The sequence below is a fragment of the Symphalangus syndactylus genome, chromosome 2, assembly GCF_028878055.3.
Source record: "Symphalangus syndactylus isolate Jambi chromosome 2, NHGRI_mSymSyn1-v2.1_pri, whole genome shotgun sequence".
NCBI lineage: Eukaryota > Metazoa > Chordata > Mammalia > Primates > Hylobatidae > Symphalangus > Symphalangus syndactylus.
This window is the reverse complement of record NC_072424.2, coordinates 7222369-7247968: the sequence shown is the minus strand read 5'-3', so window position 1 is coordinate 7247968 and position 25600 is coordinate 7222369. Positions and strand designations below refer to the sequence as shown.

The 25600-nt window shown below is 52.6% G+C and overlaps 1 protein-coding gene across 3 annotated transcripts in view; it reads right to left on the bottom strand.

Moving 5' to 3' along the window:
* The window catches only part of TCERG1L (transcription elongation regulator 1 like), a 217173-nt gene that overhangs the window by 104605 nt on the left and 86968 nt on the right, over window positions 1-25600 (bottom strand). The window lies entirely within an intron of this gene.

Sequence of the window (25600 nt, the reverse complement as noted above, 5' to 3'; positions counted from 1 at the left end):
TTATCCCAACAGCTCTCCTTTATGGAATGCCACATAATTAACCAGTGATGTGCACACCTCATTGTGAGGCACAAATCACACACATCCCTACTCTCTGCTGTGTCACTTACTTCAGAAATGTAAAGCTATGAAACCTAAATAGGTTTTCAATTTCTCCTAATGTAAAAAAAAATAGCAATAAAATCAAAAAGTGAGAGAAAAAGGGAGAAAAAGTTAGACTCTGGAAATAGCGTCCTTCATGAAACTACATTAGATGTGAATTATTCCCACAATGATTTCTCTGTAGAATTGCCTCATTCCAGCCTATATCTCACATTAGGAAATTTTGTAACAGGCCGAACTTTTATTTAAAAATGCTTCTCCTAAGTAGCCCCAGTGCAGCCCTGGGTAAACGCCGCCTTCCATGACCTTCCCTTGGCAGGGCACATCCTGGCCTGGGGTCATGGGACCACCCATGACCTCTCTGGCCACTCTGACTGCCACTTCCTGGAAAGGCAGCACATCCACAGCCACCTTGCTGAGGTCACCTGGTCTTGGAGGCTCAGCACGGCGGACCTCATCCTTCCTAAAAGGTTGCAAAGGGTGTTTTATCCATAGGATGTTTTATGCAAAGAGTGCAGGAGATGGGAGGCTGTGGGAGCCCCTGGGATGGACCCAGAGTCGGGAAGCTACGACAGAGGGCCAAGGTGGTGACTGCCCTCCACCCGGCTCCTGCGCCAGGTCGCTGTGGGGTCCGTGGGCAGACAGCTTGCCATATGAGCAGGGGTCCATGGGCAGATGGTTTGCCATAAGACTACAGAGGTCTTACTGTAGCTCCTTTGTCTGGAAGGCCCTGAAAGGGCAGGCAAATGGATGCTGCAGACACGAAGCCCTCAGGATTCCCAGGCGGGAGAACTGGCTGGTGGCTCTGGAATAAGAAGTACAGGCGGATTTGAAGGATGTCATGGACAACAAAGGAACTGCCAACCTGGTGTACGCCAAGGTCCGCATAGGCAAATCTTCACGGAAACACCGCCTAGGGTCACTAGAACGGCTGGTCCTGCAGACCGGCTGGCAGCCCGGGAGTGGACTCAGGGCACTGGGCAGGGTGGTCAGCCCGGGACACACCCTCCAAGGGGGTGCTGGAGTGAAGACCGGTTGTGGGAGCTCCGCCGAGGCCTCCCAGGCCCTGTGGCCCCAGACAGCCCAGGAAAGGAAGAATCCATCTGCATTGCCTGAGGCTTCCTGGAGCAGCCCTCAAAGGAAGGGGCATGAGGAGAGGCAGAATCGAGGGTGTTTTATCCATGGAACAAGCGCCCCTCCAGGGCAGCTGCCCACCAGGCCTTGCACAGGCCCTAGGTGCAAAGTCCGTGCAGTCAGGGACCCCATGGCTGAGCTCAGTGGGCGGCACATGAAGGAGGGGCAGAGGTCACGTGTTCCCAAAGGGGCGACTGCGACGAGAACAAGAGCATTGTGAGGGGTGCAGGGTCCTCCTGGAGCCCAGAAGCAGCAGCTGAGCTCAGCCAGGGTGAAACAGGGGCTGGGGCAGCCCCAGCAGGGATTTCCCAGGGATGCAGCGTGTAGGGCAGGGAGGCCTGGTCCTCCTTGAAGAGGACAAGATCATGAGGAGAGGGTGGGGTCTGTCCAGGGAAAAACCAGATGCTCCTCTGGCCAAGCGGGTGGTGGGGGAGGACGTGGAAGGATTTGGTACAGTCACTTCACTCCCAGAGGGGCCAGGGAAGCAAATGGTCTTTGAAACTCTCTGTTTGTTCCTAATTCTCAAATAGGCCTTTCTTGGCATCCCCGTGGCTGGTCCCCTCCATCAGTTCCCCTCTTCAGAGCTGAGCCTGGAATCAGAAAGTGCTTTGTCCTTGTCAGCGAGCGTCAGAGTGGGTGCAACTCTGCTGGCCACTGGCAAAGAAAGCTGCATGGAGATCTTCAGGGAGGTCCCCACCCCAATCCCCTCACTTGCCCCAATCCCTTCCCCCACCCCATTCCCTCCCCCACCCCATCCCCTCCCCCACCCAATCTCCGGCTCCAGGCACAGCGTGATTCCATATCTCCAAAGGGAGGTTCTGTCCTTGCAGACCCCAGAGGTCACAGGAGCTTTCCAAATGGGCTGAAAGCCAGCATGAGTGACACCTGGTTTCACACGCAGGCCTGGTGGACAGGCGTCTTGCTGCCGAGGCTTTGCTGCCCAGGAGGGAGCCTGCAGGGCTGGCACTGCAGCGATGCAGGGCAGAGTTCAAGTTCACTGTTTACAGGTGACACAGCGGCTCCAACATGAAGACAGATGTTCCCTTGAAGTGGCACTACCGGCTTCTCCCTGCAGCTCTCTCTTGCGTCCGTTGCTACCATTTTGTTATCCCCTGGCTCCAATTAGCAGACCAGAAACAGCTGCATCAGGTTTAAGAACATTCATGGGGCAAAGCCTTAATATGGAGAAAGCTGCCCCCTTGGCCTGGAGGTCTTATGCAAATTGGGAGATGTGTCCGCTTCCTATGAGGACAGTGCAGGTCTCTGCAGCAAGAGGAGGGGTGTGGGGCCGAGCTACATGCGACCTCAGACGCGCCAGGCCCAGGAACCAGGACCGCCCTGACAGCTCAGGCTTCCCGTCAGCCTTGAAATACCGAGCAGGTGGTCCCCGACACCGAGTGGGTCTTAGGAGGACGAGCACCATGGAAGGAAGAAATGGTTCCGGGCTCAGCCGGCAATAGGCTGTGTCAAGAGCGAGAGACCCAAGGCCCTGGGCGGCTTCAGGGAGGCAGGCAGGGGAGGCTGTGCTGAGAGGGAATCAAGGTTCCCCAAACTCCACTTCCACAATGAGCCAACCCACCTGTACCACCAAGGGACCCTAGGGACCAGCCCAACCACAGAGAGGCCAGCCCTGCCTAGCCCACCAGCCCACACGAGGACTCCAAGGACCAGCTCAAAGACCAAGACAGGCTGGGACTAGGTGGAGTCAATATGACTGTCACAAGTCACCTGTGAGCTCCTTTGATGCCTGAGCCGAAGCGGTTCCTCCAGGCGAAATCTTCCAAATTTAACACCCCTCCTCCATGACGGACGCCCAGGTCACGTCACTTGGAGAAAGCTCCCTCTCATGTGACATGAGGATGCCTATCATCTGTGTCACCCTCTGGCCACAGAGTGCGAAGCCTCAGAGGGGGCCTGTGAGCCTGGCTTTCCCTCACATGGCCGCTCCTTGGCTCCGGAGCCCACAGAGCTGGAGAGAGATGCATGTGAACAATGGTGAGCTGCGGCGAGACCAGCTGCCGAGAGCGCCCGCTTCACAGGCTGCTTCCACGTCCTCAGCATCCGCTTCTCATGTTGTGTTTGAGCAGACAGATGTTCGTAGCTGGAGTTAAATGATAAATCAGAGCTCATGTGCTAATGCTCTGCTATCTGTCCCCTGCCCCACTGTTTCTAGGGAGGGGGAAGCCATTGCCTTTCTTAGGATGTAGGTTGAGCGCTTCTAACCTGAAAACACACAATCCAAAATGCTCCAAAATCGGAGTTGCTGACCCCAGAAGTGCTGACCCCAGAAGTGAAGAATTTCACATCTCACCTCATGTGGCTCGTCTCAGTCAAAACACAGTCAAAACTTGGCTGGGTGCGGTGGCTCACGCCTGTAATCCCAGCACTTTGGGAGGCCGAGGCAGGCAGATCACAAGGTCAGGAGATCAAGACCATCCTGGCTAACATGGTAAAACCACATCTCTACTAAAAATACAAAAAAACTAGCCGGGCGTGGTGGCGGGCACCTGTAGTCTCAGCTACTCGGGAGGCTGAGGCAGGAGAATGGCGTGAACCCAGGAGGCGGAGGTTGCAGTGAGCCGAGATCGTGCCACTGCACTCCAGCCTGGGTGACAGAGCGAGACTCTGTCTCAAAAAAAAAAAATCGCAGTCAAAACTTTCTTTCAGGTACAAAATTAATGGAAATACTGCATAAAAATGACTTTCAGGCTATGCGTAGAGGGTGCGTAGGGAACATCAATGAATTCTGTGTTCAGGCTTAGGTCCTAGCTCCAGGATATCTCAGTAAGTATCTGCAAGTGCTCCCAAATCTGAAACACTTGTGGTCCCAAGCATTTCAGATCAGGGAAACCAAAGCTGGAAAGCATTCTTTCTCAGCCTGGCTCTGACAGAGAAGCCAAAGTCTGGAAAATCATGAGTCATTTAAATAGAAATGTGGACCACATTTACTGATAATGTCTAGTGTAGCAGTAAGGAGAAAGTGGATACCTGTATACTGTAATTATGATTAAAAATAGGAGTTTTATTTTAAAAGCATTAGGGAATCACTGTTAGAACTTTAATGAACAGGTATTTTTATATGCACACAGCATGACTAGTAAAATAATTCTTTTGCCACAAAGTAGATGTCTTAGGTAAATGTACTTATAAATGTAAAATTTATATAGCCTTTGCCATTTGTGAGGCCTGCTAACCTTCTCCGAATAACCACTCTAATTCTCTAGGCTCTGGGAGCTGAATGGTCTCATCTGTCCTCCTACCAGTGACACAGTATCATCGTAGGGCAATAATTATTATATTTTATAATTAAGTAGTTTTTAAAATAAATGATAAAATAAAGCATTTTATAATTATCTAAATAAATATAACTATTTAAATAATTTTAAGCTTAAAGACTTTGTAATATTAATTTACAAAGATAATGCTTTTAAAATGTTACTTTTTAATATATCAGAATCTTGATGTGACACCCAAAATAGCAAGGTTACAAATATATTTTACACCTAGAAATAGAGGCTTCACTGATTAGGCTGCATTTTGATGCCGTCGTAATTTCCCTGTGCCGATCGTACCAAAAGAAGCAAGAATGTAAGCATCTAGAGGATACTTTCTCTAGCTTACAAAAATGAATGTTTTTTGCAATACAAGGAACAGGAGAGACATAAAGATCACCTGGAGAAGAAGAAAACACTCAACATGAAATCCACTGCAGATTTTCCGGCATTTTGTCATCGTCTCTCTCTCTCTTTTGTTATTACCGTAACTTCAAGAAAAATAACGGGAGCTGTTGCTGTGCCCATTTTCCAGATGAGGAGATTGACAGAGGGATCCGGCTCTCCCTGAGGCCGCCCAGCCTTGCAGACAGTGTCAGCTCAAGGACCAAGGCCACTGACTCCAGGTTCCTGTGCCCACAGTCTCCCCAACCTCTGCCCCCCGGGCCATCCTGGGCAAGAACTAAGAACCTGCCCACTTGCCTCACTTTTGTCCCTGCTGGAAGAGAGCCAGCTCTGACCACATCCACTTGCCAAAGACCCTCCTGCAGGGAGACTCCAAATGACCAGGACTCCATGGGCAACACCAAGGGGAAAATAAAAAGAAAGAATTATTTGGGAAAAATTCCAGGCTTCACCATTCACAAGTGGCACAGCTTTGCCAAGCTGTTTTCACCTCCAGACTGTACAACTAAGAACTCTTAGGCATTGCAGGAACACACTACATGTCTTGAGCTGTCCCGCAGGCCCACCCTACTGGAGCCAGCCCCCATCTCCGCCCCTCCCTGTTTCCTCCCTCCTCTCCTCCTCCTTCTTATTCCTTCTTTGCTAACTACCCCATCAGGCCCACGTTACAAATATATTTTGCTTATTAGTAATAAATTATATCTGCAGTCAATAACTCATTTTCCAAAAATTAATTTGGGAGCAACAGTACACAGTTCCCCATGTAAAATCAGGGAGGTATGGCAAGCCACTGAAACAACAAGTCATCACTTCATGTCATTACTATTTCGTCGTTTTCCTCTAGTGAAGATTTATACCTTCCATGAGGCGCTGCCATGCACTTCAAAATCAAACGTCTAAGGACATTGTCCCATCTCCCCTTCTGTCTCACCCACCTGGAGACCTTCTGAACGTTTGTTTTCTGAAGCTGCCTGCAGCCTGTGCATCTGTGCTTTGGGGACAGCAGCAAAGGGGTGTTGGGATGGTATCTGGGTGGTAGGGCACGGTCAGGGCAGCACAGCTTGGCCCTCCCTGCTGGAGGCACCATGGCTCTGGACCCACAAGTGCAAGAAATAGGCCAGCCTCTCAAAGGAGGACTGAGGAGGACTGTCCCTGGCCTTCAGACCCCCAGCAGATGAGGCTAGAACTGGATCAGATGCCTCACATCAGGAAGCATGTGGTGAGCTGTGGCTAGGGCTGGGCCCCTGAGCACGGGGCTCTGACTTTCCCTGCCAGATTTCTCCACGGTGTGGCAAAGGGCTTCCTACTACAACCCCCTCTCCGGTGTTCTGGGCCCATGCTGTGGCCAGAACTAGATGTGCTAGAACCCCTTCTATTTAGTTACACCGCGAGAAGTAATGTCCCAGGATGCACTGACTTCTCCATCCGCATCCTGGGATAAGTGAAAGCAAAGCTCCAGCCAGAGAGCCAGTTTCAGCCAAAGGAAGAAACTTGCCAGAAATGTTGTAGGCGGCTCCTTTCATGAAGGCAACCTATTTTATTAACACTTCAACCTTCAAACAACATAAATGCAGTGTGAAAATTGCACACGTGGAGGAAAGAAGCCACTGGGCGGTGGACTCGGGCCTGAGAACAAGCTCCACCCCAAGGAGCACCAGAGCACCAGGCCTGCGGGCCACTTGCCAGCGTCACCTCTAGTGCAGACAGCGGCTGGCAGCATCCATTTCTCTGATGGAAAAGGATGATGTAAGACATATAAAGCGGAAAAATAGTCAGATAAACAGAAGTTTCCACAGCATGAGTTCCTATCTAAGATCATCTTTACGCTATTGCTGAGTAGACACGTGACCATCCACAGATCTTTTCTTATTTCTTCTCCAGATGAGCAAGCAAGAACTAATGATAAAATTGGGGTGATTCTAAGGTTTTGTGACTCAACTGTGCTATGGGGCCACATTATCCTCATCTCCCACATGGATGAGAGTTAATCTCATCTCCTCAGGTGACGGTGTGGGAACCATCCCTGCCCAAAAGTGCAGGCTAAGGTTGTGTCTGCCTTTTCATTCACATACTTCACCCCCGGCACCATCTCAACTCAGACCCAGACCCGGGGCAAGAGAGCAGGTCTCCCACTGCCTTCAGGCCCATGCATAGTTGATTCTGCAAGGCTGTAATACAAAGGTCTCGAAGGGAGCATCCTTTTTGGTGTCCACATCCATGGCCTGAAGTTAAGGGTATACCAATGCCTGATCAGAAACTCCATTCATCCAGCCCAAATGCATGATAGGAAACTCCATTTATCTAGAACAAATGCATGATGGGAAACTCCATTTATCCAGCCCAAATGCATTATTTGAAACTGTTCATCTATGCTTGACATCTGTAACCTCAAAATGATTAGGCCTTACCTAAAGCATCTATAATTAAAAGTGGAATGGTAAATGAAAGAAGTGAGGGTCCAGGTGATTTTACAAATATGTAAAGACAATGCTTTGAAGGGTCTTAGGTACTCTCCTGAAGTTAACATCTCTAGTTTGCACATCCACAAGTCTACAGTTCCAAAATTCTCGATTAAACCTGAGACTACCAAATTAGTTCTATTTGTGAGTGGCTAATAAAACAACGAATTAACTTGTGAATGCTAATAAGCAACCACAGATGCAAATAAAACCTCATTTTACAGTAACAGAGGAAAACAGCCAAGGCATGAATAGTTTAAAACAGGACTGTGGATGCAGCTGCCCCATATGATATGCAGTAGGAAGTGTGACACAGGCATTACATGGGGCTAGCACCGCTGGAGTGCTTCTTACCCAGAGGTTCCCCACAAGTGCTTCTCCCACAGCTGCGGATTGACCTGCACAAGCATATTGAATCTGAAGACTTTAGTCATCCATCAGCTGAAAATGACGCTCTCTGCCCCATCAGGCAGGCAGCCAAGAAAACTGTTCCCTCATCAACCTCGATCAGAGGCTGTATGAGCAATGAGGGGGCTTGTGTTGGCCACACAGGGCTGAGGACTGGCTGCAGCCGCCAGAGGCTATGTGGGGCCTCCCTCCCATGGCTGCCTGGTGACCAGAGGACAAGAGCTCTGTCAGCCCTGAGCTCCTGGCACACGGGAAGATGGCACATGCCAAGAAGGGAAAAAGAAAGGCCCAGACTCATCAGAACCCACACCTGCACCCAGGCTCACCCCTGAACGTGGGAGGGCTTGAAACCTGGGACTCACTTCCTGGAAATGTCTATGGAAATTCACACACAGAAAGGTTTGACTGGAATAAGACTTCATGTTATAAAATTCCTCTGCACCAGGACCAGATATTAGGAAACATGATTCCGCTCTTCAAATTCTTAGTAAAATATCATTGAGCAGCTAGGCACGCGGGATCAAGACACCCCACAGCCTCTGTTCAGATTCCAGCTCAGCTGGGCCACTCTGTCAGGCCCGGCTGTGCCTTGGTGTCCCCATCTATGGAATGGGGACAACCCAAGCTGTCTCCAGCACTGCTGTGGAGATGCAGCTACTTAATTATGCAAGCCGCTTCCATCAGCCTCAGGTTCCAGGCAGGCCCTCAGCAGGCACAAGGCGGGCCTCTCCCTGGACCCTGCTCTCCTGTGTTTGCTGAAGGGACTCTTACGGGCAAGGGCACTGACACACACAGGCAAGAATCTCACTCAACCCGAGCTTAGGGCCTGTGCTGGGCCCTGCTTCAGGAACTGGGAGAACACAGGAATAAAACAAGAGCCCTGCCCTAGCCATGGCCCAGCAGGGAACCCTGTGTTTCCCAGGTCCTGAGAACATCCTCACCAGGATCAGGCCGTCCGATAGTCCTGCCAGTTCCAATGGCTGTGGAAGTCAGTTAGTTTAACTCAGCGGAGGCGCACTACTTATCCGGGGATACAAACATGCTTTTAATGTTACACACACACACACACACACGCACGCATACACACTCACAATAGTTACCACAATGACTAACTGGGCAGTCATTTATGAATTCACAAGCCCTTGAAGAATGTAGAAATGCACAGGCCTCCTGACATCCTCTGCGGGTCCTCAGAGAGTCTGCCCAGGGAGGGGTGGGAGCCTGGGGTGAGGCTCCCTGGGAAGCTTGTCCTAACCTGGCTGCAGAGTCCCCTCCCATCTCCACTGCACACACTGCCCCCTGTCCAGGGCATAGTCCCTATGGGACCCCCAGGGAGCCTGGATGGGCCACACATGCTCCCGGCTGCTCATCTCTTCCCTTCCGCAGGAAGTTGAGTTGAGTTGAGACTGTTCCATATGGTGGCATCTCAGCCACTCTCACAGCCATCTCCAACACCTCTTTAACTCTTGATTAGCAAGCCTACCCTACCCCAGAGTTTGGAACCCCTTCCAAGAAAATTAGAGTCTTTCTATATGCTTTTAAGAAAAGGCTCATCATCATTTACACCTTCTATTTTCACTGAACCGTGAGCGTTAATAGGAAAATAGCACCTTCTCCTGCGTTTCAGCTGCTCCCACAATGCCTGACACCCAGGAAGTGACAGACGCGGTTCAGAGAGGCAGCTTCAGTTCCACTCATACAAGGATTTCCAGTGTTCCCACTTATCTGAAGGCGGAGCGGTGCCGAGGGAGGCGGGTGGTGTCCATGCAGTGGGAACAGGCCCCTGGAAGGTCAGCTCCACAGATGCCCAGCTGGGTGGGTCACACCTACTGACCATGTGCCCACTGAGAAAGACATTTGACAGTGAGAGCCAGCAAACATGTACGGATACACTGATACTGAACTGAATTTATTTATTTAATAAGCACGTTAAATACTTATTCTGTGCCAAGGACTCCTCTAAGGCCTTTGTGAAACTCATCTCACTGAATTTTTGCTATGGCCGTGTCGGGGGCCACTCACAGGCGGAAACAGGGACACTCAGAACTAGTTGGCCACTCATAGGCGGAAACAGGGGCACTCAGAACTAGTTGGCCACTCACAGGCGGAAACGGGGACACTCAGAACTAGTTGGCCACTCACAGGCGGAAACGGGGGCACTCAGAACTAGTTGGCCACTCACAGGCGGAAACGGGGGCACTCAGAACTAGTTGGCCACTCACAGGCGGAAACGGGGGCACTCAGAACTAGTTGGCCACTCACAGGCGGAAACGGGGGCACTCAGAACTAGTTGGCCACTCACAGGCGGAAACGGGGGCACTCAGAACTAGTTGGCCACTCACAGGCGGAAACGGGGGCACTCAGAACTAGTTGGCCACTCATAGGCGGAAACGGGGGCACTCAGAACTAGTTGGCCACTCACAGGCGGAAACAGGGGCACTCAGAACTAGTTGGCCACTCATAGGCGGAAACAGGGGCACTCAGAACTAGTTGGCCACTCACAGGCGGAAACAGGGGCACTCAGAACTAGTTGGCCACTCACAGGCAGAAACGGGCACTCAGAACTAGTTGGCCACTCACAGGCGGAAACAGGGGCACTCAGAACTAGTTGGCCACTCATAGGCGGAAACAGGGGCACTCAGAACTAGTTGGCCACTCACAGGCAGAAACAGGGGCACTCAGAACTAGTTGGCCACTCATAGGCGGAAACAGGGGCACTCAGAACTAGTTGGCCACTCATAGGCGGGAACGGGGGCACTCAGAACTAGTTGGCCACTCACAGGCGGAAACAGGGGCACTCAGAACTAGTTGGCCACTCATAGGCGGGAACGGGGGCACTCAGAACTAGTTGGCCACTCACAGGCGGAAACAGGGGCACTCAGAACTAGTTGGCCACTCATAGGCGGGAACGGGGGCACTCAGAACTAGCTGGCCACACACAGGCAGAAACGGGCACTCAGAGCTAGGCTGGGCGGTCCCCGAGATCACAGGGTGAGTGGGAGGCAGCCCAGGCCAGATCCCACGCGTGTACTTCCTCGCTGTGACGCACTCATACTCTGATACTTTCTACTCAGTGCCACTTTATGTGAAAGCAGTGCTGGTCCTTGCCTGCTAATGATCTCCCTTCATCTGAAAGCCTCCAGACCACAAGTTATCCAAGGCTCACCCCAAGCCCGACACCCATGTTTCCCATATTGAATCCACGTCACCCCACAGGGAGCCAGAAACGAGTGGCTCATTAGAGAAGACAGTCCTTAAGTCTGAAGACGCATTCTAAATGGGGAACTAGCCACTGGATAAACATATCGACTGCTGAGAGAAAATTACCTTAAAATGTATATTTAAATATAAATGGAAATTTTCAATCCAATCCAGTTGGATTAAAATGGAATCCACGTAATTGGTAAAAGCCTGAGTCTCGGCAGAGGCTTCCTGTTCTTGGAAGAGATGAATGAATCCAACCCGAGGAAACTCGGAAACCTGATCGGCACCCGGCTGGAGGAGCAGACCCCAGCCTGAGGTCAGAGTTCCCGGGACAAAGGGATTTTGGGAGAGTCAGGCTCTGAGGATGCCTGGTCCAGCCCATGGGAGGGTGTTCGGCTACAGCCAGAGAGAGGGGCTGTGGAGAGGGAAGAGGAGGGGAAGTCAGCCGCCTGGAGCTTTGGATACTATCACTAAGGACAGGGAAGAAAGTTGTTGCGGCCAAGGGTCTACCCTGACGCCTCATGGAGCAGTCCCCAAAGAAGTGTCCACAGAGAAGGACAAACTAATCGTGCTGAAGGGAGACATAAAACCGTTTTCCGTGGAAAATCACATAACCAAGAAAAAGAGTGAGCAAAGTAGAAAGCACAGAGCAACCAGCTTGCCGCTTGTGCAGAAGCTCGAGTCTGAAGCGGAACTCACCCACGAACGCGCACTGTGGGGCGGCCACAGCTGAGCCATGCTGCCCAGACTCCCCATGACACAGGACCTGACCAGCCACAGGGAAGGGAGGGCAGGTGAGCAAATGGCCTTGTCCCTGCATCAGCCTGGACATCAGAAGCAGACTGGAAGATAATCGATTAAATGAAAACAGTCTCATATTAGCAAAATCCAGCCAGGTGTCATCAGCTAGTCAGTTTCTGCTCACTCTGCCCTTGTTGGAGATGGAGAAATAGAAAAATCGTCTCACTAGTACAAAGCCCAAAGAGAGGAGGTGGAGAGAGAAGTGGGTCAGGTGTAAGACAATATGGAAGGGTAGAGACTGGGGCAAAGAGGAGCTCCCAGAGCCCGTAGGCATCACTTTGGAAGCATCAAGCCGAGAGCCTTGTACCATCTACTGTCGCAGATCCTACACCTGCCTGCCCTTTTCGCTACTGTGAGGCCTTCAGTTTGGACGATAACTTGCCTCTTTTGAGGTTGTTTTAAGAATCTTTGGAGAAAATGGGGATAGATCTGCTTTGGAAACTCTATAGTAGATTTTACCATCTCATCCTTCCGTATTACAGAGGAGGAAACTGACTCTCCTCAGAGCCAGGAACAGGACAAGGATAAACTTTTCTGAAACTCAGTAACTACCGTTTCTTTTTTATTTAAGCTCTAACCAGGGACAGAATTGGAGAGGAAAGAAAACATAGCTAAGAAAATAGCCTAAGAATCAGCCCAGGACAGCTGGATTTCACTTTCACTGACTACAGTGGGCAAATAGATATTGGTGGCATTTATAAGAAGATGTGTCTTGTGCTGGCTGTGGGCCAGGCATGGGAGTGGGGTACACACAGGCATCAGAGCCCCCCAGCAGTCCGCAGAGGGAAGTGCCCCTGTGGCAGCTGGGAGAGGAAGAAGCTATGGCTCAAGAGACCATGGGGTGGTTCCCAAATCCCACTGAAACCGAGGGTGGCATCTCTACCCAGGGCACGGGACCAGGCTGGCCATGGTTCATCCCTTCTGGCTGCCAAGCTGTCTCACTCCTCCTCCGTCCCGCACCCACAACGCCCACAGTCTACAGGGTTGATGACCCTGGCTGGGTGGTGGACGCAGGAGAACAAGGGTGATATAGTTCGGATCTTGTCCCCACCCAAATCTCATGACAGATTGTGGTCTCCAGTGTTGGAGGTGGGGCCTGGTGGGAGGGGATCGGATCCTGGGGCGGATTTCCTGCTTGATGCTATTCTCAGGACAGTGGGTGAGTTTTCCTGAGATCTGGTCCTTTAAAAGTGTGTGGCACCTCCCCTATTCTGCTTCTCTTCTTCCTGCTCCAGCCATGTAGCACACCTGCTCCTCCTTCACCTTTTGCCATGACCGTAAGTTTCCTGAGGCCTCCGCAGAACACCAAGCAGATGCGGCCATGCTTTCTGCACAGCCTGCAGAATAGTGAGCCAACTAAACCTCTTTTCTTTATAAATTTCCCAGTCTAGGGTATTCCTTTACTGCAATGGAAGAACAGACTGATACAAAGGGGAAGGCAGGCCTCAGCAGCAGAGGGCTGGATCACAGACACAGGCCTGGTCAGCAACAGGGCAGTCCAAGGAAAAGCCTCTCATCCAGCTACCCTGCCCGGCCAACAGCAGCCGCTGTGTGCCCAGAAACCAGGACGGTGGCCAGGCGAGGCCCAGGGAACATTGGGAAGCTCCACTCCTTCCAGGCTGAGTCTTGCTTCGATCTGACCCTACACAGTAGCTGGCTTCTTTTTTTTTTCTTTTTTTTTTTTTTGAGACAACCTGCACTGTCGCCCAGGCTGGAGTGCAGTGGCACGATCTCAGCTCACTGCAAGCTCTGCCTCCCGGGTTCACGCCATTCTCCTGCCTCAGCCTCCCGAGTAGCTGGGACTACAGGTGCCTGCCACCACGCCCAGCTAATTTTTTTTCTTTTTTTTTTTTTTTTGTATTTTTAGTAGAGATGGGGTTTCACCATGTCAGCCAGGATGGTCTCAATCTCCTGACCTCGTGATCTGCCTGCCTCGGCCTCCCAAAGTGCTGGGATTACAGGCGTGAGCCAACGCACCCGGCTGTAGCTGGCTTTTAAGTTAAAGGACGCACAGTGCCTGCCACAAGAGCAGGAGCCACAGCCAGTCCTGGTGGCCCCAGCTGCCTGGTTGGACACAGCCCAGCTTTTCCCATTTGTGTCCCTTCCTGTTCTCATTACTGCATTTCCTGGTGCGTGGACTGCCACTGTTTTAATAGGGCATGGCTTCTGTTCATATTTCTACACAGAGTACCATAAGTGCTATGTAAGAAAGCACCAATACATCTAACCGATAGAAATGCTGTTTTTAAAACACAGAAACAATGCACAGCCCTGTGGAAACGCTGCATAATCCTATCAGTTGTCCATCTCCCACAGCGGCCCTGCAGTCCTTTCTGGCTTGGGTGGTGTGACCTCACTGCATGTTGATTCACAGCTTACAGATGGCAACTGAGTAGGTCCAGAGCCAGATTACTTCTGCAATCCTTTTTTTCTATTAATTTATTTATTTATTTGAGACAGAGTTTCGCTCTTATTGCCCAGGCTGGAGTGCAATGGTGCGACCCTGGCTCACTGCAACCTCCGCTTCCCAAGTTCAAGTGATTCTCCTGCCTCAGCCTGCTGAGTAGCTGGGATTACAGTGCACCTGCTGTCTGCCCATAAGCAAGTGACTGGAGATGAAAGGAGAAAAGTGGATATGTGTCCTGAGCCTCCGGGAATCATCTTGAATCATCTTCCCTTTCCTCCGGGAAGCAGCCGGGCTGATGTGGGGAGGGAACCACGGTGCTGGCCAAGGGGGATCCTTGCAGCTTGGTGACCTCCATGTCCTGAGACCAGTGTGGGGCCATGGTCCTGTGGCCACCGTGGAGGCCAGCCGTGCCCTGCTGTGACCTCTCCTCCTCCCAGGCAGGGGCCTCCAACACACAGCAAATCTGGTCACAGCTCCCTCCAGCCCCTCAGAACCATCCTTCCTGCCTTAGCCAGGGCACCAGCCACTGTCACTCCTCCTGGGTACTGGTCACCAGCTCCTTGCCCAGCTCACACCTGTCCAGCGGTCACGGCTGCCATGGCTCTGCCAGCAGCTCCAGCCTCCAGGACTCCTCTCCATCCTGGCTCTGCCTGCAGGCTCCATCCCGCAGTCATGATGGCCCTTCATGGCCTGGCTCTGCCCATGTCTCAGCCTGGCTGCCATCGCCCTTGCCCCCAACTTCCCCACGGGGCCCCTCCAGCACACAGGGGTCCCTGAGCCACAGGCCACATTCAGGAGCCTCTGCTTCCAGGAGAGCCCCTGTCCCCTGTCCTTGAGCCAGGTAGGTCCCATCATCCTCAAACTCTTACTCAGCTGTCACTCCCCAGGAGGGGCTGACCCCTGGCTGGCCGACCCAAGGACCACCAGCTCTTCGAGTTGTGGACATGCGTTTGCCCCCAGGCCAGGAGCAGGTTCTGTGGATGCCGGGCTGTGGGTGGACCCTTAGCTTACCCCTATGGAGCCCAGCACATCGCTGGACTCAATACATACTTGCGAGAAGGTTGAGTGACCATCTACAAAGGCCAATCTAAAGTCCGTGGTGACCTGCGGGCTGCAGTGCAAGGAGGTTGCCTCCTCACTGATCCTTTGTCCATGTCTCCCGCCTCCCCAGGGAAGGTTGGCCGGCCCCAGGGCTTTCCCTTCCGATGCTCTGAGGGGCTTCCCCTCGAAGCTTACTGTGGCATCCCTGGGGCGTTCGGGGCCGGATACGGGCCCTGAGTGTCCTGAGGGACCATTTATCCCATGCTCAGCAATTTAAACCAGCACAACAGTGTTAACTAAGGGACGGGAAGGTAAAGTCAGCATCCAGTGTTAAGGTGGGGTGCTGGAGTGAGGCTGTAGCAGAAAGAGGCTCGCCTTCAGATCAGTGTGGTTTGCTCCCCGGCTTGAGCTCTGAAGCCTCCCCGGACCTACCAAAGTGCATAGAACAGAGGGGCTCCATTCTAAGGGTCCTTTTCCTGAGAAACGAGCCCAACAGCAAATGAGCCAGCCTACGACCTCTGCCTCCCTGAGGTTCCAACGCGCATCGTGGGCCCTGGACCTGGGCTGAGCTCCACCCTGGCACCTGCATGGCCTTTCAGAGCCTCCAAGCCTTATCCGTAGTGAGGCTTCTCCTGTCGACTGTTCCCGCCATGCAGAGGGGATAGCCCCCACAACATCCCCTGGCTCTCAGGCCTATCACCCCCAACGGACTGGAAGGGGAGACCCATCCAGGTGCTGCAGATGCTGCAGGTCAGCAGGGCTTAGTGGGTCCCCACTCACCCCAGCCCCATCCTCCAGGGCTCTCGGCTTAGGGCCCAGGTTAGGGACCAGGGAGAGCACAGCCCTTGGGCCTCTGGCTCTGTCTGCAGGGCGCAGGACTGACCATTCAGAAACCCTGGTCAGCGTTTCCTCCTCCTGGCGCCCTGACTCACAAGGGGATCCTCACATGGGGATCCCAGGGCTCCGTTCCTGCATTCTTTGGCTTGGGCCACTCAACTCTGGCTTACTGACCTTACTTGGTGTCTTGTGGGGCAAGGGAAATGGGCTCAGAGAGGAGGGGAGGAAGGGACATGGAGACCCCACGGGAGCCACTCTGTGCTCCTGCAGAGCTCTCAGAGCAGGGAGCTGCTGCCAGGACCCTGCCTCAGCTGTAGGGAAGGGCTTGCCTGAGGCCCCCGCGTGGGCAGCCAGGCCGGACCAGGCTGGCAGCAGATCGCTGAATCCCCCCAGCTCCTCCGCCCCTGCAAAGCTGCCCAAACCACCGGCAGTGGTCCAGAGCCAGGATGAGGAAAGGGGGTGGGGGTGGAGAGGAGCACCTCCGGGGCCCCGAGGGTTTGCAAACTGCTGTGCCCAGTCCCCCAGGCCCTCGTATGTGTGGTCTTAGTTCTGCCTTGGGGCCAGGGCCACCATCATCCAGGGGCAATGAGCAGCTGGGCACCTGCGGTGTGGTCAGTGAGGCAGCCCACTCCCGGAGCAACTGGACACCTGCAGTGTAGCCACTGAGCCCCCCTCCCCCACAAGCAGCTCAGCACCTTCAGTATGGTCACTGAGGCAGCCTCCCTGAGCAACCGGACACCTGCAGGGTGGTCACTGAGGCGGCCCCCATCCTTGCCTGCAAGGGTCTGCCTCCTCTCCAACTCCCTGCAGGCCACAGGGGCAGCCAGGAATGGCAGGTGGAAAGCGTCTCCCACTCTGAGAGCCGCAGCTCCCCTCCCTGCTGCTGTGGGGTAGGAGGCCCCTGGCCATCCAGGAAAGGCAGGAGGAACTCTGTGCTCAAATCACCGGTGGAGTGGGAGAGACTCAATTCAGAGATGGCAATGCCATCAAATTTCCTTCTCAATATTTTCTACAGAAATCTCCAAGAAAGTGCCCAGTGGGAGGTGGGTGGGGGGGTGGGAAAGGAAGTGGAGAAAGACCCCACCTAGGGTGACAGCACCCTCTCCCAGGAAACACCCTCCACCTTGAGCAATTAGAAGTCAGCGAGGAAAGCGGGGGTCTTCTAACTGTGCCATGAGGCTCCAAGTAGGAAGTTTCTGGAAGACACACTGAGGGAATGTGGCACTCAGAAGATAATACGCTTTTTAAAGGTGCCAGGTGTATGTGTAAAACTGCATGCGTTATCACCGTTTATTGAACACAGATCCCAGCTCCTCTCTAAATGAACTTGTTTAGCACCATTTTTTGCAGCAGGGGAGGTGCCCATGCTATGACTTAGCCACATGACAGACAGCAGAGCACATCGTAATCACACGGAGGGCAGCCCGGTCTGCTTTTCTGTGGTGTGAAAGTCATACAAGAGAAGTGGCGTCTTTCTGCAGAGCACTGTCCCGCCGCCGCCTCCACGTTGGGAGTAGCTTCCCGCACAGGGCAAATGAGAATCTGAGTGGGCATCCCAGCTACAGCCACCGAAGCTCTAGGTGATGGACGAGGCAGACTGCAGTCATGAGGCTTTCATTTTCACTTGTTTACTGTGATTTGCCGAACTCTAAATTCCTATTCCTCCAGGGAGCATGAAGACACACTGTCTCCAATTCTTGGGGTTAATCCACATTTCTCAACAGTCCCAACCAGAAAGAGAACAGCCTCCCTCAGTCTAGCAAGCCAGTGAGTAACATATTACACCATAAATATGAAATGGCCTTAGGAGTTCCAGACCATTAAGGTGGCCGCTTCTCCACAGCATGCGAGTTTAGCTTGAGAAATACAACTATTCATCAAGAGTGAATTATTGGTGCATACTCAGGTATCCTGAGTGCCCCACATCTGACAGATGCTTCAAAGTTATCCATACATGATATTTTGTGCGGACAATGACGGCTGCATTTTGAACCAGGCTCTGCTTACTATTCGTGGATGAATTGGTGCTGCCCCGAGGGGCCATGAATTAAAAAATGTGTCAACTTCTAGCGCAAAATTCAGCACCCTGCGAGGGATGCATCTCTCTATTGGCAGATGTGAAACTCAGTGAAATTTCTCCACCGAAGTCAGAAGGCAGCCGCCACACCAGTGTGAGCACCAGCCGGGTGCTGGGACTCCCAGATGGGAAAGGAGAAAGTTCTAGATTTTCACATGGTTTCTCCAGCAAGATGGATTTTTCAGCAAGGCTCCCTGAACTGGCCCCATTCAGAGGGTCCACGAGATAGTGAGGATATGGCCGAGCCTTTCGGGATCACCCTACTCAGGAAAGACTGTCTAAGCAGTCATGGCAATGGCCTCATTAATGTGGCCATGCCTGTCTGGCCCCTTCCTGTCCCCTCTCACATGTGGTTTAGAAGGTGGATAAGGCCCCTTTCCAAGCCACCGCTCTCTGGGGAGGGTCATGAGAGAAAGCTAGGGCCTCTCCCAGCCCCAGCTGCCTTCTAATTACTCAAGGCGGAGGGTGTTTCCTGGGAGAGAGTGCTGTCACTCTAGGTGGCTGTGGCCGGTTTAACCCCTGCCCTGCCTGAGGGAAGTCTGCACAAGATAATGGCCTCGTTCTGGTGGGGACGGTGAGTTCCACCCCTGATGGTGACTTTTCCCTTCCCTGGGGTTCACGGGACACAAGCACCGTTCTTAGTGCCCCCAATCAACCTGCGGGGACAAGATCCCAGAGGATGCCGGTCAGCCTGCACGTCGAGTGGGCAGAGGCTAAACCTGGGATTCAGGCACTTCCTCGCACCAGGAGACCAGGAGACCTGCACCTGCACCAGCAGCCACTGGACTGTGCAGCCTTGGGACCCCATGGGAACTGGGTGCCTCTCTCCCTTGGCCCCCAGGGCAAACGGCAAGCCCAGCCGTGTCCCCACCCTGGTGCAGACCCCAATCCAGGCGTCCAGGTGGATGGGACCGCACGCTCCGCGGCCTGTTACCTCCAGGTGGGATGGAAACCCAAGGGGCTTCTTTTGGTTGCCAAAGCTTGGTTTGCATTTTGCTCCAGAGAGAGCTAAATGCCGACCCATCCTGATGATTCAGATACTGTTGTAGGTCCACCCTTTCCTGTATCTGCCATTTCTATTTGTTGGCTCTTTTCTCTCACATGATAAACATACTTGTGTGCCTTTTAACTTCAAAACCAACAGCTACAAAAATAAAACAAAGCACATGTGCACACACTCACCCACATGCTCACACTCACCCACATGCTCACACACTGACACACATGCTCACACACTCACATACACACACTCACACACATGCTCACACACTGACACATGCTCACACACGGACACACATGCTCACACACTCACCCACATGCTCACACACACACACATGCTCACACACTCACACACATGCTCACACACACACACATGCTCACACACACACATGCTCACACTCACCCACATGCTCACACTCACACACATGCACACACACTGACACACATGCTCACACACACACATGCTCACACACTCACACATGCTCACACACTGACACACATGCTCACACACTCACACATGCTCACACACATGCTCACACACACATGCTCACACACTGACACACATGCTCACACACACATGCTCACACACACACACATGCTCACACACACACATGCTCACACACACACATGCTCACACACTCACCCACATGCTCACACACTCTCACACATGCTCACACACTGACACACATGCTCACACACATGCTCACACACACACACATGCTCACACACACACACATGCTCACACACTCACCCACATGCTCACACTCACACATGCTCACACACTGACACACATGCTCACACACACACATGCTCACACACACACACATGCTCACACACTCACACACATGCTCACACTCACACATGCTCACACACTGACACACATGCTCACACACTCACCCACATGCTCACACACTCACACATGCTCACACACTGACACACATGCTCACACACTCACACACATGCTCACACACTCACACACATGCTCACACACTCACACACATGCTCACACACACACACATGCTCACACACACATGCTCACACACTCTCACACATGCTCACACACTGACACACATGCTCACACACTCACACACATGCTCACACACTCACCCACATGCTCACACACTCTCACACATGCTCACACTCACCCACATGCTCACACACTCACACATGCTCACACACTCACACACATGCTCACACACTCACACACATGCTCACACACACACATGCTCACACACTCACCCACATGCTCACACACTGACACACATGCTCACATACACACATGCTCACACACACACACATGCTCACACACTCACCCACATGCTCACACACTCTCACACATGCTCACACTGACACACATGCTCACACACACACATGCTCACACACACACACATGCTCACACACTCACCCACATGCTCACACACTCTCACACATGCTCACACACTCACACACATGCTCACACACTCACACACATGCTCACACACATGCTCACACATGCTCACACACACATGCTCACACACAGACACATGCTCACACACATGCTCACACACATGCTCACACATGCTCACACACACATGCTCACACACAGACACATGCTCACACACATGCTCACACATGCTCACACACACACATGCTCACACACACACATGCTCACACACACACATGCTCACACACACACACATGCTCACACACACTCACACATGCTCACACACACACATGCTCACACACACACATGCTCACACTCACACATACACACACACATGCTCACACACAGATATGCTCACACCCCAGAAGCCTCTGGGGTTCATCACTGCACATCTCCTTCCAGCTCAAGGTCCCTCCCTGAAGTCTCTTTTGGCAAGCAGCTCCCCACCCACCCACGGACCCTCCCCTGGCCCTCCCCCTGCCCACTGTACATGGACATCTTCAGGACGCAGCTCACTAATAGATCCCAGCTTGACCTGCTGAGCCCTGTCCCCTCCCCAGACCACATCCCCACCTTCTCCCCTCCCACTTCTCTCTCTTCACTGCATTCCCCATGGTGAGAAGCAGCCGTTCCATCCAACCAGAGCTCCATCCTGGAGGCCTCATTGTCACTTCCCACTGTTTCCTTTTCAGACCTGAATTCCAGTCGATTACGAATTCCTGGAACCCCCCCGTCTCCTTTCCCCTTGACCCATCCTCTCCCTCTCTTTCCAGTTATCCCCTTTCGTCCCAGCTGAGACCTGAACTCTGGAAACTCTCACCCCATTGTTCCTTGGGGCTCCTCTCCAAGCCTCAGATGATGCCCCATATGCTCCTGCCCCACACGCCTTTCCAGCCGAAGTGTGCTGACCCTGAGGTCGCTGCACGTCCCACTGGAAGTGCCCCCTTGAGCCGGCCTGGCCCCACTGTCCCGTCCTCCTGGCTCCGCTGCCTCCTGCACTCTGGCCTCTTGAGTCCCCTGAGCAACGAGCCACATCCCTGATTCAGATTTACCCACTAAAATAGCTTTGTACGCTTCCCTTCCCCTAGGCTCTAGGACCTAGGGAGTCAGGGGTTTTATCTAATTCACCAGGGATCTTTGGTGGGTATCCCAGTGTCTGTTGTTTGATTGACGGCGAGATGTCTGTGGCTAAGTCAGTCACAACTGATGGCATGTCCTCAGGGCTGGACTAAGCTGTGTGGCCTGGGGAGTTACCTGAACTCTCCAGCTTCAACACCGAAGTCACGTCCTCCCTCACTGGACCCCTGGGAGGATGGCACAGGCCAGGCCTGGGAAGTACACGGCCCATCGCAGGCTCCTGTGGCCCCTCGTCCCCCAAACCCCACCTCCTACTCTCCCCGATAAAACATGTGGGAAAACACTGACAATCTATGGAAATGAAAAATAACAACCTCTGGCAAGATCTCATTTTGATGAAAACACACTTTATACTCTAATTAGCGCATCTAGACGTTAGGAATTCTGAATGGAATGGTGAGTAGAATGTCTCTCTTTACTAGTGGAGGTAATAACGTAGTTTGTAATCATGACCATCAGCCCGCAGTGTGGACCTGCCGTGTGCTGAGCACTGGCCTGGGCACTGAGGCTCATGAGTGCCGTGGATGCGCTGACTGAGAAAGTCCTGAACATCATCTCGTTTTGCAGATGGGAACAAAGAGGTTCCCACTCCCACCCCGTGCCAGAGCTTAGGTGCTCTCCTGCATCACGCACTGTATTAGTTTATCAGAGGCAAACAATTAAGCAGAGAGCAAAAACGCTACAACCTGATAAGGTTTCTTCTAGGATAGGCCCTACAAACCAGACATCGACATCCAACTGCTAAGTCCAGAGAACAGACGCACAGCCCTGCCACACAGGCTGGAAAAGCACGCTACAGCCAGGATCACGCAGAAGGACCTGAGAGAAGCGGCTTAGGGAAGACCATTGCACCTGTGTTTGTGAGTACACGATTCTACTCACGTGAGAAAGGAGGAGGACAGAGGCATTTCTCATTCCTAAAATCAAAAGCTATCCAGGACACCAGCCGGAGGTGCCCCTGATGCCTCCGCGGCACCCACACTTCTGGATTCATCTCAGACCCAAGATGCATTTGGACTGATTTCAAGACCGAGTCCCCATTTAATGCTGAAGGAAAACCCCACCTGAAGGGAGACCCCAAATCTCACGATGGCTCCAGAATCGTCCCACTGAAGTAGCAGAGCACACAGACCACGTGGAACGCAGAAAGAGAAGGCTCTCCACGTCAAGGCACAGCCTGTGCCAGGCACCCCCAATGTGACCCCCCCCCCCAACTCCCTGCACGCAGCAATGCCCCAGGCTAGGTTTCCGATAAACACGAGTGTGGTCGGCCTCACAAATGCAGTTTCAAAATGAGCGACTTGTGTTCAGTCATCTTAATGACATGAAATGACTTGAAAAATACACATCTCAGAGCAGCACGCCCTAGATGCCAGGGCCAATTTCCTTTACTTCTTTATGTATTTATTTGAACAGGGTCTCACGCTGTCATCCAGGCTAGAGTGCAGTGGTGCCATCATAGCTCGCTGTAACCTTGAATGCCTAGGCTCAGGTGATCCTCCAGCCTCAGCCTTCTCAGTAGCTGGGACTACAGGTGTGAGCCACCATGCCCGGCTAATTTTTAAAGAGTTTTTTTTAGAGATGGAGTGTCACTAGGTTGCCTAGGCTGGTCCTGAACTCCTGGGCTCAAGCAATCCGCCCACCTCCACTTCCCAAAGTGCTGGGAATACAGTTGTGATCCTCCACACCTGGCTAATTTTAAAATAGTTTTTTAGAGATGAAGTGTCACTAGGTCGCCCAGGCTGGTCTTGAACTCCTGGGCTCAAGTGATCTGCCCGCCTCCGCCTCCCGAAGTGCTGGGAGTCCTGGTGTGAGTCTCCATGCCCAGCTACCAATTTCCTTGAAACATTTAACCTGACCAGTAAGTTTTCTCACTCAGCAGAGCTCTAGTCTGTCCCAGAAACAAGCCACCACCTTTCCAGAATAGCAGAGAATCCAGGAAATGATTGAGTTTTCATGTTTTCCTTCAGAACCATAAAAATTAGGATTACAGCCATGACGATTAGCACTCAGCAGAAGCAGGCTTTCTGTTCTGCAGCATGGTCTTAATAAGCAATGAAGGAAGGGAGAGACCGTCCGTGGAGCAGCTGGCGTGAGGGAGGGAAACACAGCCCCAAATCCAATTGCAAGGCATTCAAGGTAAATTAGCCACATAGTAAATACGTGTAATCAAAAATAATTACAGTTTAGAAGTGTAAACGCCCAACCAGCAAAAACTGGGTTCATTTTGAACAAAACGGGATCCTGTTCTTGCCTGGAGGCAGACGGACAGATAAAGTGCTGTATTTTCATGTTTGTGTAGAACTTGGAGGAAAACGAAGTATCCTGCTTTAACCAAAAAACACAGAAGCAGAAAGAGAAGCAGAATGTGGGGGCCCTCCCACCTGCTGGCGTCGCTGTCAGCTCTCGCAGCACAAGAGCAGCTGCTCAGGGTCAGGCGGGCTCTGGGCAGGGAGGCGGCCCCCTCGCAGGCACTCTCCAGCCCTGCTCACAACAGCAAGGCTGAAAATCGGTTTCGCCCTCGGCCCTCACAGGACCCTGGAGAGAGCGGCACCCCATTCAGAGACTTGTTCTCCATAATGTCCCACAGGGCATGGCCGTGGGCCCTAGCAAGGGAGCCTTTGTTTAATGTGGCACTTGGCAGCCACCACTGGAAGTGACCAGGGCTGGCCGAAGCCCAACCCTGTGCTGGTCACCGTGGGAGGCCCCCAGCTCTATGCCTGCAGATACGTGGTCTGAAAAAGGTGATCCCTGGTTCTCCTCCCACAGCTGGGCTTGGAGCTGGCCAATCAGAAGAGTAGAGTCCCCTTGGGTGGACACACGGTGTGGGAGGAGCTGGACCGAGTCATCGGCACACAGCAGCCTCAGGTCTGGCTGGTTCCAGGGCAGCCCAGCTTTCCCTGCTGTCAGGGCTTGGGTGAGAAAACAGCCATCGCCTGCCCCCTTCACCCCAACCCACACACCTAATATAGACCTGAGATAGCAAACACCTGCCAGGAATGTCCCACGCAGACCCCGGAAAGGACCGCCCAACCCGTGCGCCTGCATCCACACCAGCTGGCCCTGAGTTCTCTATGTGGCAACCGTCAGCTCAGCCTCACCTCCAGGTGAGCCGAGGGTTTGCCATCAGGCGAGCCAGCTGCCCCACCGAAAAGATGAATGAGTTACGGACATGGGCAAAGAACCCAAGATACACGTTTTGATGATTACAAAACTGATCACAGGCACATTCATTACAATATTGATCACTTATGAAGAGTGTTCTCTCTTTCTCATTTTTTAAACAGGAAAGGGAACCCCTTCCCATGGTCTCTGTCTAATATTTAAATTTGACCTGAGCACAACTATCTTCTGGGTCAATATTCAGGAGCTGTGGGACTGCGCTCAGGCGTCTTCAGGCTCCCTGGCTGAGTGCATTTCCGTCTCTGCCCTCCTCACCCCACCCCTCCTCACCCCCAGCACCTGACTTGGACTCTGTCCTCCTTGCCCAGCCCCCCTCTCCGTGCTGTGTTTTCTCAGTGGCATTGCAGGGGTATGTTTCTGGACCTCCGAGCCCCCGATAGGCATTTCCTCAAGGCCTCGAGAGTCTCCCCTCCTGACAGGCATTTCCTCAAGGCCTCCGGAGTCTCCCCTTCAGCTTTGACTCTGGGCCATCCTCAGTGGCTGTTCCAGCCCACGCCATTCTCCTCCAGCATCCAACTGTCCAACATCAAAGCCCTTGGTGCTAAATCTGCCTTCAGAATTCCACTCAGACTTTTTAGTTCTTTCCAACAGATGACAGGGGAGGAAATGAAACACCTTCAAGACCTTTCAGAAGAAACCCCAGCTGTCAACGACACGCAGGTTTCATGCTTCCTGCCCACATGCGGGTCTCCAAAATGTCCCTGGAACATT